The sequence below is a fragment of the Equus caballus genome, chromosome 1 (assembly GCF_041296265.1).
Source record: "Equus caballus isolate H_3958 breed thoroughbred chromosome 1, TB-T2T, whole genome shotgun sequence".
NCBI classification, from domain to species: Eukaryota; Metazoa; Chordata; class Mammalia; order Perissodactyla; family Equidae; genus Equus; species Equus caballus.
The window spans coordinates 117,573,728-117,589,364 of NC_091684.1; the positions used below are offsets into that span (position 1 = coordinate 117,573,728).

Below are 15,637 nucleotides of genomic sequence, written 5' to 3' on the forward strand. Positions count from 1 at the left end.
AGTCTCCAAATAGTGTCATCTGTTAAAAGTGAGAATTAAAATAATTCCTTTTAAAATCCATCAGTGCTTTCCCATTTCTCTTAGCGTGGTAGTCAGTCTTTATGTGACCTGCGTGACTCTGCACTGTCTGCCTCCTTTACAACATCTTTGCAGTTGCATCTTCGAGCTGCAGCCCCTCTGTGTTCTTTCAGATTCACTGAGCTCAGAGACTTTTGCCCGGGACATGCCGGGGTCACTCTGTGCTCCCCCCACTGCTGTCGCCTTCACCTTGCTCAGGCCTACCTCTCGCCAACTCTCCCTTACCACTTTCTCGGGGAACTCTTCTCTTACCATCCAGACATGGTCAGATCCCTCCATTGTGTGATATTAGTGTTCTCTGTGTTCTTCTTGTAGCTCCTATCACAAGCATAATGAATTATTTTTGTAGTACTAGAGGGATACCTTGTTTTATCGCACTTCTCAGATACTGTTTTTTTTTTTTTACAAATTGAAAGTTTATGACAACTCTGCGTCTAGCAAGTCTGTCGGTGCCATTTTTCTGACAGCATTTGCTCACTTTGTGTCTCTGTGTCACATTTTGGTAATTCTCTCAGTATTTCAAACTTTTTCATCATTATTGTATTTGTTATGGTGATGTCTGTTCAGTGATCTCTGATGCTACCATTGTAATTGTTCTGGGGCTCCACGAACTGCACCCATGTGGGATGGCGAATTTGATAGATAAATGTTTTGTGTTCTGACTGCTCCACCAGGCAGCTGTTACCCCATCTCTCTCCCTCTCCTTGGGCCTCCCTATTCCCTGAGACACAACGATATTGAAATTAGGCCAATTAACCCTAAAACAGCCTCTAAGTGTTCACCTGAAAGGGAGAGTCATGTCTCTCACTTTAAATCATAAAGCTAGAAATGATTAAGCTTAGTGAGGAGGGCATGTTGAAAGCTGAAATAAGCCCAAAGCTAGGCTTCTTGCACCAGTTAGCCAAGCTGTGGATGCAAAGGAAAAGTTCTTGGAGGAAGTTAAAAGTGCTGCTCCAGTAAACACACAAATGATAAGAAAGCGAAACAGCCTTATTGCTGATATGGAGAAAGTTTTAGTGGTCTAGATAGAAGATCAAACCAGCCAAAACATACCCTTAAGCCAAAGCCTAATCCAGAGCAAGGCCTTCACTCTCTTCAATTTTATGAAGACAGAGAAAGGGGAGGAAGCTGCAGAAGAAAAGTTTGAAGCTTTTGAAGTTTATGAGGTTTAAGGAAAGAAGCTATCTCCTTAATGTAAAAGTGCCGGGTGAAGCAGCAAGTGCTGATGTAGAAGCTGCAGCAAGTTACCCAGAAGATCTAATGAAGATAATTAATCAAGGTGGCTACACTAAACAATAGAGTTTCAATGTAGATGAAACAGCCTTATATTGGAAGAAGATGCCATCTAGGGCTTTCGTAGCTAGAGAGTAGTCGGTGCCTGCCTTCAACTGCCTTCAAAGCTTCAAAGGACAGGCTGACTCTTGTTAGCAGCTAATATAACTGATGAAGTTGAAGTTGAAGCCAATGCTTATTTACTATTCTGAAAATCCTAGGGCCCTTCAGAATTATGCAAAATCTGCTCTACCTGTGCTCTATAAATGGAACAACAAAGCCTGTATGACAGCACATCTGTTTACAACGTGGTTTACTCAATATTTTAAGCCCACTGTTGAATCCTACTGCTCAGAAAAAAAGATTCTTTTCAAAATATTGCTGCTCATTGATCGTGCACCTGGTCACAGTGCACCTCAGGCAAGAGCCCTGATGGAGATATACAATAAGATTAATGTTTTATGCCTGCTAACACAACATCCATTCTGCAGCCCGTGGATTAAGGAGTAATTTTGACTTTCAAGTCTTAATATTTAAGAAATACATTTCATAAGGTGGTAGCTTCCCTGGATAGTGATTCCTCTCATAGATCTGTGCTAAGTAAATTGGAAACCTTCTGGAAAGGATCCATCATTCAAGACGCCATTAAGAACATCCATGATTCATGGGAAGAAGTCAAAATATCAACACTAATAGGAGTTTGGAAGAAGCTGATTCCACTCCTCATGGATGACTTTGAGGGGTTCAAGACTTCAGTGGAGGAAGTACCTGCAGATGTGGAAATAGCGAAAAACCTGGAATTAGAAGTGGAGCATGAAGATGTGACTGAATTGCAGCCATCTCATGGTAAAACTTGAACATATGACGAGTTGCTTCTTATTGATGAGCAGAGAAAGTGGTTTATTGAGATGGCATGTAGTCCTGTTGAAGATGCTTTTAAGATTGTTGAAATTAAAACAAAAAGTTAGAATATTACATAAACTTAGTTGATAAAGCAGCACCAGCGTTTGAGAGGATTTTGACAGAAGTTCTACTGTGGGTAAAATGCTATCAAACAGCATCACATGCTACAAGAAATTGTTCATTAAAGGAAGAGTCCATTGACACAGCAAACTTCATTGTCTTATTTTAAGAAATTGTCACAGCCACCCCAGCCTTCAGCAACTACCACCGTGATCAGTCAGCAGCCATCAACATCGAGGCAAGACCCTCCACCAGCAAAAGGATTACCACTCACTGATGGCTCAGATGATGGTTAGCATTTTTTTTATCAACAGTGTGTTTTTTAATTAAGGTATGTACATTGTTTCTTTAGACATAATGCTATTGTATACTTAATAGACTACAGTATGGTCTAAACATAACTTTTATATGCACTGGGAAACCGAAAAATTCTTGTGACTTGCTTTATTCTATTATTTGCTTTATTTTGGTGGTCTGGAACCGAACACGCAGTATCTCTGACGTATGCTTGTATGCTATTCAATGTCTGTATCTCCAGTTAGTCTGAAGTTTCATAAAGGTAGAACCCATATCTGTTTTTTCCTCAATGAGAAAGAGAGAAGAAAGAAACACCAGTTACCTTAGATAATTCTTCCCTAGACTTGCAGATTAAAACTGATCTTTCCTTTTATTTAAAAATTTTGATTGAAAATGGGCCAGTCACATGGTGGGATTAAAAAAGTACCTGAATTCATCATATCTGCTCTTTTCCTAAAACCACAGTTTCTTTAAAGCTTGTAAAGTTCTGGTCACATTGGCCCCCTTCTGTTAATAAGCATATATTGTGATGGACATTAAAGTGAAATGAAGTCAAAGATTCAAATATGAGAAAGTGAACAAAATAACCTATGTGAAACAAGGATTCACTTCTCTCTTGCTCCTCCACCTCCCGCTCTGTTGTGCTTGTGTGCATGAGAGAGAGAGAGAATTCATGTAGATATTCATATAGATAGATAAGGTAGCCAGTTGGTCCTCTATAAATCACTTATTCATGTATTTTTTCAGCAAATATTTATTGAGCACCTAACACGTACCAGGCTCTGGGCCAGGCACTGAGATGGAAAAATGAGCAATCCTTGTACTAGCCTTGTGGCACTAGTGGGTGGATAGATTTATAGCCGGCATTTATTGAGCAGTAAGTATAAGCCCAATTCCAACACCCCAACCCTGTCTCACCATTCAAGATCTCAATTCAAACCATGCTTTCTCTAGTAAGCATTCCTTGGCACTCCTTCCACCTCTACCCCAACAACAGTGGGGAGCTTTTATACACAAAACTTAGCTCACTCTGTCGGAACTGCATTGTTTTCTTACAGACCATGCAGAATCATGGTTAAGACAATGGGCATAAATCCTAGCTCCACTATCTGTAAGGTAACTGACCCCACTTACCATTCTGTGGCACAGTTTCCTCAGTGGAGAAAACTGCTTACTCTCATGGAACTCTTGTGAAGGATGGAGGTGTGGGATTATTCCAAACACATAGGACACTGAGTGTGAAGGGTTGACGAAGAAAAGGAGCATGTTTGGTTTGGGGAACTGAAAAAAATTCAGTATGATTGGAGCATATTCACTTATTTATTCTAGGGACAATGGTGAGCCATTTGACAGAGAGGAGGGGGAGAAACAGACCGTGTTTTAGAAAGTTTACTGGTTATAGCATGTGAACTTACTGAAAGGGCCCAAGGCCTCAAGCAAGAAGAGCAGGTGGTGCCTGCTGCCTGGTCACAACGGCAGTCTCATCTTCGGGCAGTCCACCCTGAGCTCAGTATTTACTGAGCACCCACTATGTGCCAGGCACTGTGCCCAGTGCTGGGAGTACGGGAACAAGGTCAAGTCCCCACTGTCACGGCACTTAGATTTCCAAGTGGGGAGAATAGTAAGATATATGCTGTCAGGTGGTGATCAGCACTGTGAAGAAAAATGAAGAGATAAAGAGGGACAGGATTCTGTTTTAAATATGGTATTCAGGGAAGGTCTTTAATGTGACACGTGAGCTGAGCCCTGAAAGAAATGAAGACCAAACCATATGAATATCTGGAGAACAGTGTTAAAGGTGAAGGGAACAGCAAGTGCCACAAAAACCCTGGAATAGAACCTGCTTAGCACTTTCAGTAAACAGCCAGGAAGACAATGATTGGAGCAGAATGATGAGGGAGGGGCAAATGGGGTGTAAGAGAGAGTCAGCTGATGCTTGAAGGCTCTAGAAAGACTTTGGACTTTGTTCTGAGTGAGAATAGGAAGCCATTTAATTCTTCTCAACTGAAGAATGATAGAAACTTACTTAAGGGCTCACTCTGGCTACCCTGAGGAAGAGAGATTGTAGAGGAGGAAAGGAGAAATGGGAAGACGTGTCAGAAAACTTCGAAGCAGTTCAGACAAGAGATGCTGGTGGTTCAGTCTAGATGATAACAGTGAATGTGTTGAGAAGTAGTCAGATTCTGGGTATACCTTGAAGGTGGAGCCAACAGGGTTTGCTAATAGATTGGATGTGAAGTAAGAGTGAAAGAAATCAGGAATAACTGAGGTTTGCAGCCTAAGGAACAGGAAGAAAAGAGTTGCCATTTATCAAATGAGCAGGGGAAAATTAGCTAAATGCAGTGTTTTTCTTGTTTTTTTTTGGTTTTTTTAGCTCAGGAAGATTTGCCCTGAGCTAACATCTGTTGCCAATCTTCCTCTTTTTTCGCTTGAGGAGGATTTGCCCTGAGCTAACATCTGTTGCCAATCTTCCTCTTTTTTTGCTTGAGAAAGATCAGCCCTGAGCTAAAATTGGTGCCAGTCTTCCTCCACTTCATATGTGGGTCGCCACCACAGCATGGCTGATGAGTGGTGTAGGTCATGTCTGGGGTCCAAACCCAGCCCACTGAAGCTGAGTGCGCTGAACTTAAGCACTACACCATGGGGCCAGTGCCCAAATACAGTTTTTAAAAGATGGGGCATAGGTAGTACAAGCCACTTATCCAACTAAAAATTCTTTATCTCAGGTATATTAAAGGATTGGATCTTACCACTGTTAAATCTATATACCTGTGCTGTAAAACCACTGAAGATTGATCACACAGAGCTCATGAAACTCAGAGCTAAGAGGCTGCCTGTGACTGTGCTATGGTCCCACGGGGGAAACCTGATTGGGGAACAGCTATGTGAGGCCATAGTTGCTGCTACTCTGGGAGAAACCCAGTTTCACTAAGAAAATGGGCAAGTTTGAGTTGGATAACTGTATTCCAAAAGGAACAAAAGCAAGCCTCTCTTCCTAGTTTAATCTAAACACGTGCTGTCGATAGTACATGTGGCTACTTACATTTAAATTAAAAAAATTCAGTTCACAGTCACACCAGCCATGTTTCAAGTGCTCAGTAGCCACATGTGACTTACTGGCTGCCGTATTAGACATCGCAGATATAAAACATTGGTCTGTGCTGATAAATGATATTTTGCTGCATTACTTTCAAACATCCTAGTCAAAATGATGAACACTTAAGGGTTTCATAATGTCCAAAGATATTAGTTTCTAAACACAAATGTGATTCATGTAATAGTAGCCCTGTACAAATCCTCGTAATGTTTCTGACCAGGTTAGTGTGCTATTCGAGTTACGGGAAGAGTCTCTATTATCAGAGTGGGAATTCTAAGAACTCATTATTATTATTATTATCTTCATTTTCTCACTTTGAATCTTCCTAAAAATTCTAAGACCATGTTGGACATTTCAAGAAAGTAACATGAAGAGACCATATCTTAGTTAGTGCATATTTATCTTCAGATTCAGTGTCTGTGCAAACTGACCTGAAGGGCAGTCAGCTGAAGCTCTAGAGGTTAAGTCTATAAAGCAAATCCCCAGAAGAACCTGAGCAAAACATCTCAGGTGTCCTCTTGATACTGTGGGTAAAGTCTTCTTGGTGAAACACAGAAAAATAAGTAAGAGAGATAAGGGAGTAATCAAAGAATCCATAGCAGAATGGTAAGAAATTACTTTTAGCTTTTCAGAAATGAAAGATTTTGCAAGTGGTAATCCCAAATATGATAAAACAGGGACATTGACTGGAGGAATTTTTGAAAAACACTTGTGGAAGCAGCTTAGTAAGTAGTATATATTAGACCCTTAGAAATGGAAGATCTTTTCACCCAGTAAGTTCACTTGTGTTAATTTATTCCAAGGAAGCAGTCTTAAATGCAGGAATTTTTTTTTTGTATGAAAATCTCACCTCTCATTATATATATATTTAAAATGGAGGCATTCTCAGTGCCCAAATCTAGAGAAAAAGTTAAGTAACTAGACTATGATTATGATTGTGTATAATCTTAAAAGATGTATAGAAGCTGAAAGTCTGTGATCAGTGTTGACAGTAGTTATTAGGAGATGCTGTTTTTTGCCTTGCTACTTTTCTAAATTTTTGATTTTTCATTAATGAAAAAGTATTTTGGGGGGACATCCTGTTTGGAAACATTATACCATCTGACTTTCCAACTCTTGATTCTGTAGCACTTTTTTTTTTTTTTTGAGGAAGATTAGCCCTGAGATAACATCTGCTGCCAATCCTCCTCTTTTTGCTGAGGAAGACTGGCTCTAAGCTAAGATCCATGGCCATCTTCCTCTACTTTTCATGTAGGATGCCTGCCACAGCATGGCTTGACAAGCAGTGTATAGGTCCACACCTAGGATCCGAACTGGCAAACCCTGGGCTGCTGAAGTGGAACATGTGAACTTAACTGCTGTGCCACTGGGCTGGCCCCCCAACTGTTGATTCTGTGGTGAATTATTAGCAACAGTTTAGGTGTTTGTCTAGATTTTCTGCCTCCCTCACTGTTGCTCTTCTTTCCTGTGTTAATACTTAGGACACACTGCCTAAGTGTTTTATAGACCTCCAGGTGTGCCTGTGCCTGTGCCCCTTAGCTAATTGCTTTCAGTGCTTTCCAAAACTTTTAAAAAGAGTAATCACATGTAGAGTGGACTAGGGTACAGTGCTTATACATATATTTTGCACACTTTGACTTTCCTGCTTTTAGGGTTTTGTAACGTCCAAAAGTATTTGAGTTTCTAAACACAAATGGAATACACATAATAGTACCTTTGTACAAGTCCTGGTAATGTTTTTGACCAGGTTAGTGTGTATATTCCAACCCTTACGGTGATCAGTAAAAAGAAATAATGCAAAGAAGTACAGCTAGTAAGTCAATAGAGTAATATGGAATGCTAAAAATGTTCTAATAGAACAACCACAAAGCAGTAAAGGGAAGAAGAGGAATGATAGAGGAGACAAGTGAAAGACAAATAGTAAAATGGTAAATCTAAACTGCCAATAATTACATTAAACTTTAATGGATTAAACACTCCAATTAAAAGCTAGAAATTGTCAGAAAGGATAAGTAGGGGCTGGCCTGGTGGCGTAGTGGTTAACTTTTTGTGTTCCGCTTCAATGGCCCAGGGTTTATGGGTTTGGATCCTGGGCGTGGACCTAGCTCCATTAGTCAAGCCATGCTGTGGTGGCGTCCCACATATAACAGAGGAAGATTTGCACAGATGTTAGCTCAGCAACAATCTTCCTCAAGGAAAAAGAGGAAGATTGGCAACAGATGTCAGCTCAGGGCTTATCTTCCTCACACAAAAAAACAAAAAGGGTAAGTAGACAACTCAATTATATGCTGCCTACAAGAGATACACTTTATATTTAAAAATACAGATAGGTTGAAAGTAAATGAATGGATAAAGATGTACCATGCAAATGTAAGCATGTGAAGGCTGGAGTGGCTATATTAATATCATATAAAATAGATTTCAAGACATAACTATTACCAGAACCAAAGAGAGACTTTGCACAATGACAAATGGGACAGTTCTTTAGGAGGAATAACTATCGTAAAATGTGCACACACCTGGTAAGAGAGCTTCAAAATACATGAGGCAAAAAGTTTAGATAGGGAGAAATGGACAGTTTCACAATTATAGATGGAGATTTTAACACCTCTCAGTAAATGATAGAACAACTAGATAAATCAGTAACTAGAGAAAACCTGAAAAACATTATTAACCACATTGACCTAATTGGTATTTTTGAAAATTGCACCCAACACCTTCAGAATATACATTCTTTTTTGTGTGCATGATATGGACATCAGGTTAAACCATATGCTGACAATAAAGTAAGTCGCAGTAGATTTAAAAGACTGAAATCATAAGAGTATGTTCTCTGATTGCAGTGGAATTTTATTAGAAATCAACAACAATAAGATATGTAGGAAAGCCTCAGTCATTTGGAAACTAAACTCTTTTGAACTGAATGATAATGAAAATACAGTGTATCACAATTTGTGGGACATACTAGAGCAGTGTTTAGTGAGAAGTTTATAGCTTTAAATGCTTATAGTAGAAAAGAGTGATCTCAAATCACTTATTTAAGTTTTTACCTTAAGAAACTTGAGAAAGGAGAAAAAAATTGAAACCAAAATGGCTGCTCTCATCTATCCTCTCACCCCCCAACAATCTCTTTAGCACATTATCATGAGGGCTGGCAGCCTTCTTGCTGCCAGAGAGGGCTGACTTGATTTTGGAGCTCAGTGGAAATGCCCCATGCCTGGAGCATTGTTGAAAAGAACTGTGGGCTTGATCTAGTTAGCAAATGATCTGGAAATGCCAACAACACAGCTGCCTGAGCCTGTGATTCTGGTTGGTGGCAAGCAGCAGAGTAGCCTCACATTCAGTGGCAGACCTGGTAAAGGAGACAGCCATGTGGGCTTTGATATGCTTCTCCGTATTCCTGGGAATCTCGGAGGTTGCATACCTGCTTAAGAGAGGATCCCAGTTATGTACTCATTCCTAGCTGAACATGGGGCCAGAAAATGAGAGCTGGGGCACACTTATAGATTACCTAATTATTGAATGTGTGCCCCAACCTATAAACATATCCCTTTGGCAAAGGGAGGAAGCTTACAGGCTGAAGATGCCTAAGCACCACTTCTGACCAGTCATTGGCCAAACATAAGTTATTTTCACCAAATGTGTTCTTCCTAGGAGCAGCTGCAATAATGATAACAACAACAATAGAGCAGAGACATAAGCAGATGCATACTGTTTGGGAGACAGACTATATAGAGTTGGTATAAGCAATTCACTGAAACAAACAGCAATAGCAACGCACCTGGGACAGGTGAGGATCAGAATCCAGGGTTGCTACAATGTAGTCTAAAACTGAGACATGCTAAGAAACAGGAACTTACAGCTCATATACAGCAAATATAACCAGAAGGTATCTCTGAGGAGGCCCAGAACTTAAACTCAGTTAACAAAATTTTAGAGCAGCTATTATAAATGTGTTCAAAGAACTAAGGAAACCATGGCCAAAGGGTTAAAGAAGAATATGACAGTGACTCATCAAGTAGAGACTACCAATAAAGAGATAGAATTTGTATATATATCCCCAAAAAGAAATTCTAGAGTTGAAAAGTACAATAACTAAAAGGAAGAAGTCGCTACAGAGGTTAATAGCAGATTTGAGCTAGTGGAAGAAGGAATCACTGACCTTAAAAATTGATCAATAGACATTATTCAGTCTGAGGAACATATAGAAAAAAGAATTTAAAAAAACATAAGCAGAGCCCCATAGAGCAGTAGGACACTATCAGAATACCAACATATGTGGGAGGCATAATTGGAGTGCCGGAAAAGAGAGGGTGAGAAGAAGGGGCAGAAAAAATATTTGAAGAAATAATGGCCAAAAACTTCCTACATCTGATGAAAATGATTAAGCTACACATCTGAGAATCTCAGTGAACTCCCAGTAGGATAAACTCATCTAGACATATAATAGTCAAAATGTGGAAAGCCTAAAACAAAGAAAACCTTGAAAGTACCTAGAGAAGTGATTCATTACAGAATCCTCCATCAGATGAACAGCTGATTTCTCATGAGAAATAAAGGCTGGAATGCAGTGGAATGACCTACTCTAATTGCTGAAAACAACTGTCAACCAAGAATCTTATATCCAGCTAAACTGTCTTTCAAAAAATGTTAGTGAAATAAGGATGTCCCCAGATAAATGAAGAAAATTTGTTGCTCTCAGACCTGCCTTACAAGAAGTACTGAAAGAAGTCCTTCAGGCTGAAAGAAAAAGGCCACATATAATTGAAATTCACACACAAAATAAAGATCACTGGTAAAGGTAATTATGCAAGTAAATATAAAAAACAGTGTATTTGTTTTCTGTTGCTGTGTAACAAATTGTACAAACATATAGCTTAAGACATCATAGATTTGTTACCTCACAGTTTTAAGTTGTTGGCCAGACTGTTCTCAGGCTTGACTGGAGAAGAGCCCACTTCCAAGCTCACTCAGGTTGTTGGCAGATTAGTTTCCTTGTGCTTTTAGGACTGAGGGCCTCAGCCTTTTACTGGCTGGTGACTGGAGCTTGCCTGTGGTTCCTGAAGATAACCTGCAGATTCTTGTCCTGTGGACTTTCCCGTCATGGCTGCTTACCTCATCAAGGCAGCAAGCAGAGTCTCTATAGTTTGTCTCCTAGCAAGATGGAGCCTCATATAGCATAACATAATCACAGTAGTGACATTCCATCACCTTTGAGAGATTCTGTTAGTTAGAAGGAAGTCACAGGTCCCACTTACACTCAGAAAAGAGGATTACACAAAGACTTGAACATCAAGAGGCAGGGATTATGAGAGGGGCCTCCTTAGAACCATTCTGCAATAGACAGTATAAATATATTTTCCCTGCTTGTCATCTCTTAAAAGACGACAACATAAAACTAATTATAAAACTGTTATTGAGCTTTTAACATAAAGATGTAATAGATATGACAATAATAGCACAAAAGAAGGGAGAGGAAAGGAGACTGTATATGGAAACAGTTTTTATATACTGCTAGAATAAACCCAAGGTTAAAATAGGGATGAAATAAGAAGAAGAAAAGAAATCAATGGAATTGGAAATGGGGAAATGAAACCAGAAAGCAAAAGCTGCTTTTCAAAGAGATCAATAAAAGTGATAAATCCAGCTAAACTGATGAAGAAAATGAGAAAAAACACAAAACTAGTAATCAAGTATGGAAAAACTGTTTTCACTACAGATGCTACAGACATTAAGAGGATAATAGGAATATAATAAACACCTTTATGACATTTAGAAGAATTGGACAGATTCCTTGAAAGACACAAATTGCCAAAACTGACCCAAGAAAAAAATAGAACAATTTATTAGCCCCATATCTATCCAAGAAATTTAGTTCATAATTAAAACTTTCCACTAAGAAAACTTTAGGCCCAGGTGGCTTCTCTGTTGAATTATTTCAGATATTAAAGAAATAAACAATAGCAATACTACCCAAATTCTTAGAGAAGGTAGAGGAGGCAACAATTCCAAACTTACTGTATGAGGCTTGTAGTGCCCTGATACAAAACGGAATCAAGACTTTGCAAGAAATGAAAACTATAGACTAGTATCCTTCATGACAATAGATAGAAAAGTCCTTAACAAATACTAGCAGATCCAATCCATCAGTATATACAAAAGAGTATTACATCATCGCCAAGTAGCATTTATCCGAGGAATGCAAGTTTTGTTTAACATCTGAAAACCAATATGGTAATTTCCCATATTAATAAAACAAAAGTAAATACCAAATGATTATTTCAATAGATGGAAAAAATGCATGGGATAATGTAAAATAACCACTCGTCCTGAAGACTCAGCAAACCAGAAGCAGAAGGTGACTTCTGAAACCTAAGGAAGGGCAGCTGTGAAAAACTGCCACTTACATCACAGTAGATGGTGAACTGCTGAATGCTTTCCCTCTAAGACAGGAACAAGTCAAGGGCATCTGCTTTTACCACTTTTGTTCGATGTTCTATTGTAGACTCTAGCTATTGGAATAAGGGAAGAACAACAAAGAAGAGTCCTATGGATTGAAAAGGAAGAAGTAAAACCGTCTTTATTTGTAGGGAACATAATAGTGTATGTAGAAAACTGTAAGAAATCTACAAAAATGTACTAGAACTAAAAAGTCAATTTAGCTAGATTACAGAATACACAGATCAATATACAAAAATCAGTTTTATTTCTCTATACCAGCAGTTAACATTTTGAAAATGAAATTTAAAAACAATTCATTATAAGAGCAACAAAACTTAAAATATTTAGTAATAAGTTTAATGAAAGATGTTCAAGCCTTGTACACTGAAAACTATAAAACATGGGTGAGGAAAATTAGTGAAGACCTAAACAAAATAGATATTGCATATTCATGGCTTCAAAGAATTGATGTTATTTAGATTGTTTTGGAGAGGTTTGCATTTTTAGAGTCGGTATAGTTATAGTCAGAATTCCAGCAGGCTTGTTTGAAGACGTTGACAAGTTGATTCTAAAATTTATTGGCCAAAACAGCTTTAAAAAAGGTTGAGGGCATAGTGACCTGCTGTCAAAACTTGCTGTGAAGCTCCAGTAATCAAGACAATCTGGGCTTGGTGCGTGGATAGACTTTTAGATCAATGGAACACAGTAGAGTTCAGAAATAGAGCCACACTTGAGTGGTAAATTAGTTTTTGACAAAGACACCAGGATAAATCATTGGGGAAAAGATAGTCTTTTCAACAAACTGTGCTGGAATAACTGGATATCTATATGGAAAATAGTGAGGCTTGATCTGACCTCACTCTACACAAAAATCAGCTAGCAATGGATCATTGCCCTAAGCATAAGAGTTAAAAGTATAAAACTTCTAGAAGAAAACATAGGAAATCCATGTGACATTGTGTTGGGCAAAGATTTCTTAAACAGGACACAAAAAGGACAAAACAAAAGAAAAGAATGACAGTTGACTTCATCAAAATTAAAAACTTTTGTTCTTCAAGACTCAGTATGAAAATGAAAAGGCAAGAACAGACTAGGAGAAAATATTTACAAAGCATATCTGTCAAAGGGCATATATACACAATTAAGTTGTAAACTCAGTAATGAGAAAAACAGCCCAATAAAAATAAGTAAATGAGTTGAACAGACACTTTACAAAAGTACATAAATAAGCCAGGTATCACTAGTCATCATGGAAATGTACATTAAAACCCCAATAAGTTACTACTTTACACTTTCTACAATAGGTAAAGTTAAAATTACTAATGATGGCAAGTATTAGTGAAGATGTAGAACGGTGGGACTCTCATATATTGCTGGTGAAAATGTAATACTATATAGCTACTTCGAAAAATAGTTTGGCAATTTCTTAGGAAGTTAAATGTACATTTAACATGTGGCCCAGCAGTTCTCTCCTAGGTATTTACCCACGTGAAATGGAAATATATATATCCACATACAGACTTGTGTATGAATGTTCACGGTAGCCTTATTCATAGTAGCCTCGAACTGCAAATAACCCAATTGTCCATCTGCTGGTGAATAGATAATTGTATTTGCATATTATGGAGTACTATTCAGCAATACAAAGGAATGAACTTTTGATACAACAACAACATGGTTGAGTTTCAAAAACATCACACTAAGTGGAATAAGTCAAACACAAAAGTCTGCATACTATATGATTCCATTCACATGAAATTCTAGAAAGGCAAAACTTTGGTGCTTGCCTGAGGCCCAGCATCAGGTCATGGAATTAACTGTAAAGAGGTAGGAAGGAACATTTTGAGATGGTGGAAATATCTTGATTGTTGTGATGGTTACATGACTCTATACAATTTGTCAAAGTTCATCAACCTGTACACTTACTTAAAATGGGTGGATTTTATTGTACCTCAATAAAGATGTTGGAAAAAAAGAAACCATATTGTTAGGGAATGTTTATTTACTTTTATTGATAAATTCAAATCTTTCAATATATTTAAATGGTTTTCTTCAGACTATGCTACAAGTTGTTTAAAATAGGTTGCACCTGGAAAAAAGAAATGTTTCTGTGGGGACAAAGTAGAAGGTTGGTGGGGCTGCCATCTTAGTGTTCAGGGAAAGCGTTTCTGATGAAGGGACATTTGAGCAGATATGCATGAAGTGAGTTCAGTTCAAAATTTTCTTTGTATGTGCCTTGCACATTTCTTGCTAAATTTGTATTTATGTTTTTTATAGTTACTCTTGCTGTTACAAGTGAGATCTTTTTCTTATCTTATTACATTGGCTAATAATAATCCTTAAATTAATTTTTATTTGTATTTTCATTTGTCTTCGATCTCCCATTTGTTCATTCCTCACAGATAGTAACTATACAGATTTTATGCGTTGTTACCCTAAAGCTCTTGGTTCTGTGCTATGTTTCCAGTGTGTGCTCAGACATTGTGTTTTAATGGTTTTTACTGAGACTAAGCAGATCATTGCTATGATTTGTTAATCTTTGTTTTTTCTAGCTCAGCATAGCACCAAAATGTAAGTAGAATCTAAAAAAGACCTAAAGTGGAAAACCAAAGATGCAAGTCCAATTTCATGTAACATGATTTTAATTTTACTGTCAATTAGCACAACTATAGGATGCACATAGGAATGTTGGCTGGCACATTTAAAGGCACCCCTGGTGTATGAAAGGTGGAAGAAGTGAAAGAAGGTATTCTTAAATTTCACTAGCAGATTAAGAGAGAATGTCTGGAAGCGGTTGATTAGTCAGGTATAGATTAGAAATGGACATCTTGGCAAGATTTACTGTTTGATTTGAATGGAAGGAGTTCTTTTAGATTTCTTGCCTGTCTGCACTTAGTGTCCTTTAGGTAAGTGAGGTATCCGAAACAGACTTGAGGGCTCAGCGTCCTGTCGAATGGAAACATTAGTAGCTCATGTTCATGCTTTACCAGTAGATGGCAGCAAAGTGCTTTGTTAAAATGTCCTTACCTTCATTTTTTTTTTAACTCACATAGTAAATAGGTACTGTATATTTTTCTTTTAGTGAAGACCAAGGCAGGTATGATACCCTTATTTTCTTTAAATGGATAAAAGTAATATTACTATTGTGTACTGTCAATTTATATTAAATCATTTTATAAATCCAACTGATATAGCTTACTTTAAAAATGTTATTTCTTATAGGGTTCCTTAGCAACTACTTAACTGAAAGTTTTGTTCTCCATAGTATTATTATTTTACAGGTAGTGTTTTGCCTCAGATTTTTCTAAGAAACCTAGCTGTCATAATATATTTTAGAACTAAATAACATTTTACTAAACAGCACACAAATGTTTAATCATACAGCTTTGGAAATTTTTTTGTTTGCTTGACAGACACTTTGAGTTTTTCTCTTTAATGAGCAAACAAAAACTTAAGGGTGACTTTTATAAGAAGAAAGCGTTTTAATCC

The 15,637-nt window shown here is 37.9% G+C and overlaps 1 protein-coding gene across 4 annotated transcripts in view; it reads left to right on the forward strand.

The window, feature by feature from the left end:
* The window catches only part of ASB7 (ankyrin repeat and SOCS box containing 7), a 52,018-nt gene that overhangs the window by 14,745 nt on the left and 21,636 nt on the right, over positions 1-15,637 (forward strand). The gene's annotated exons all lie outside the window — the stretch shown is intronic.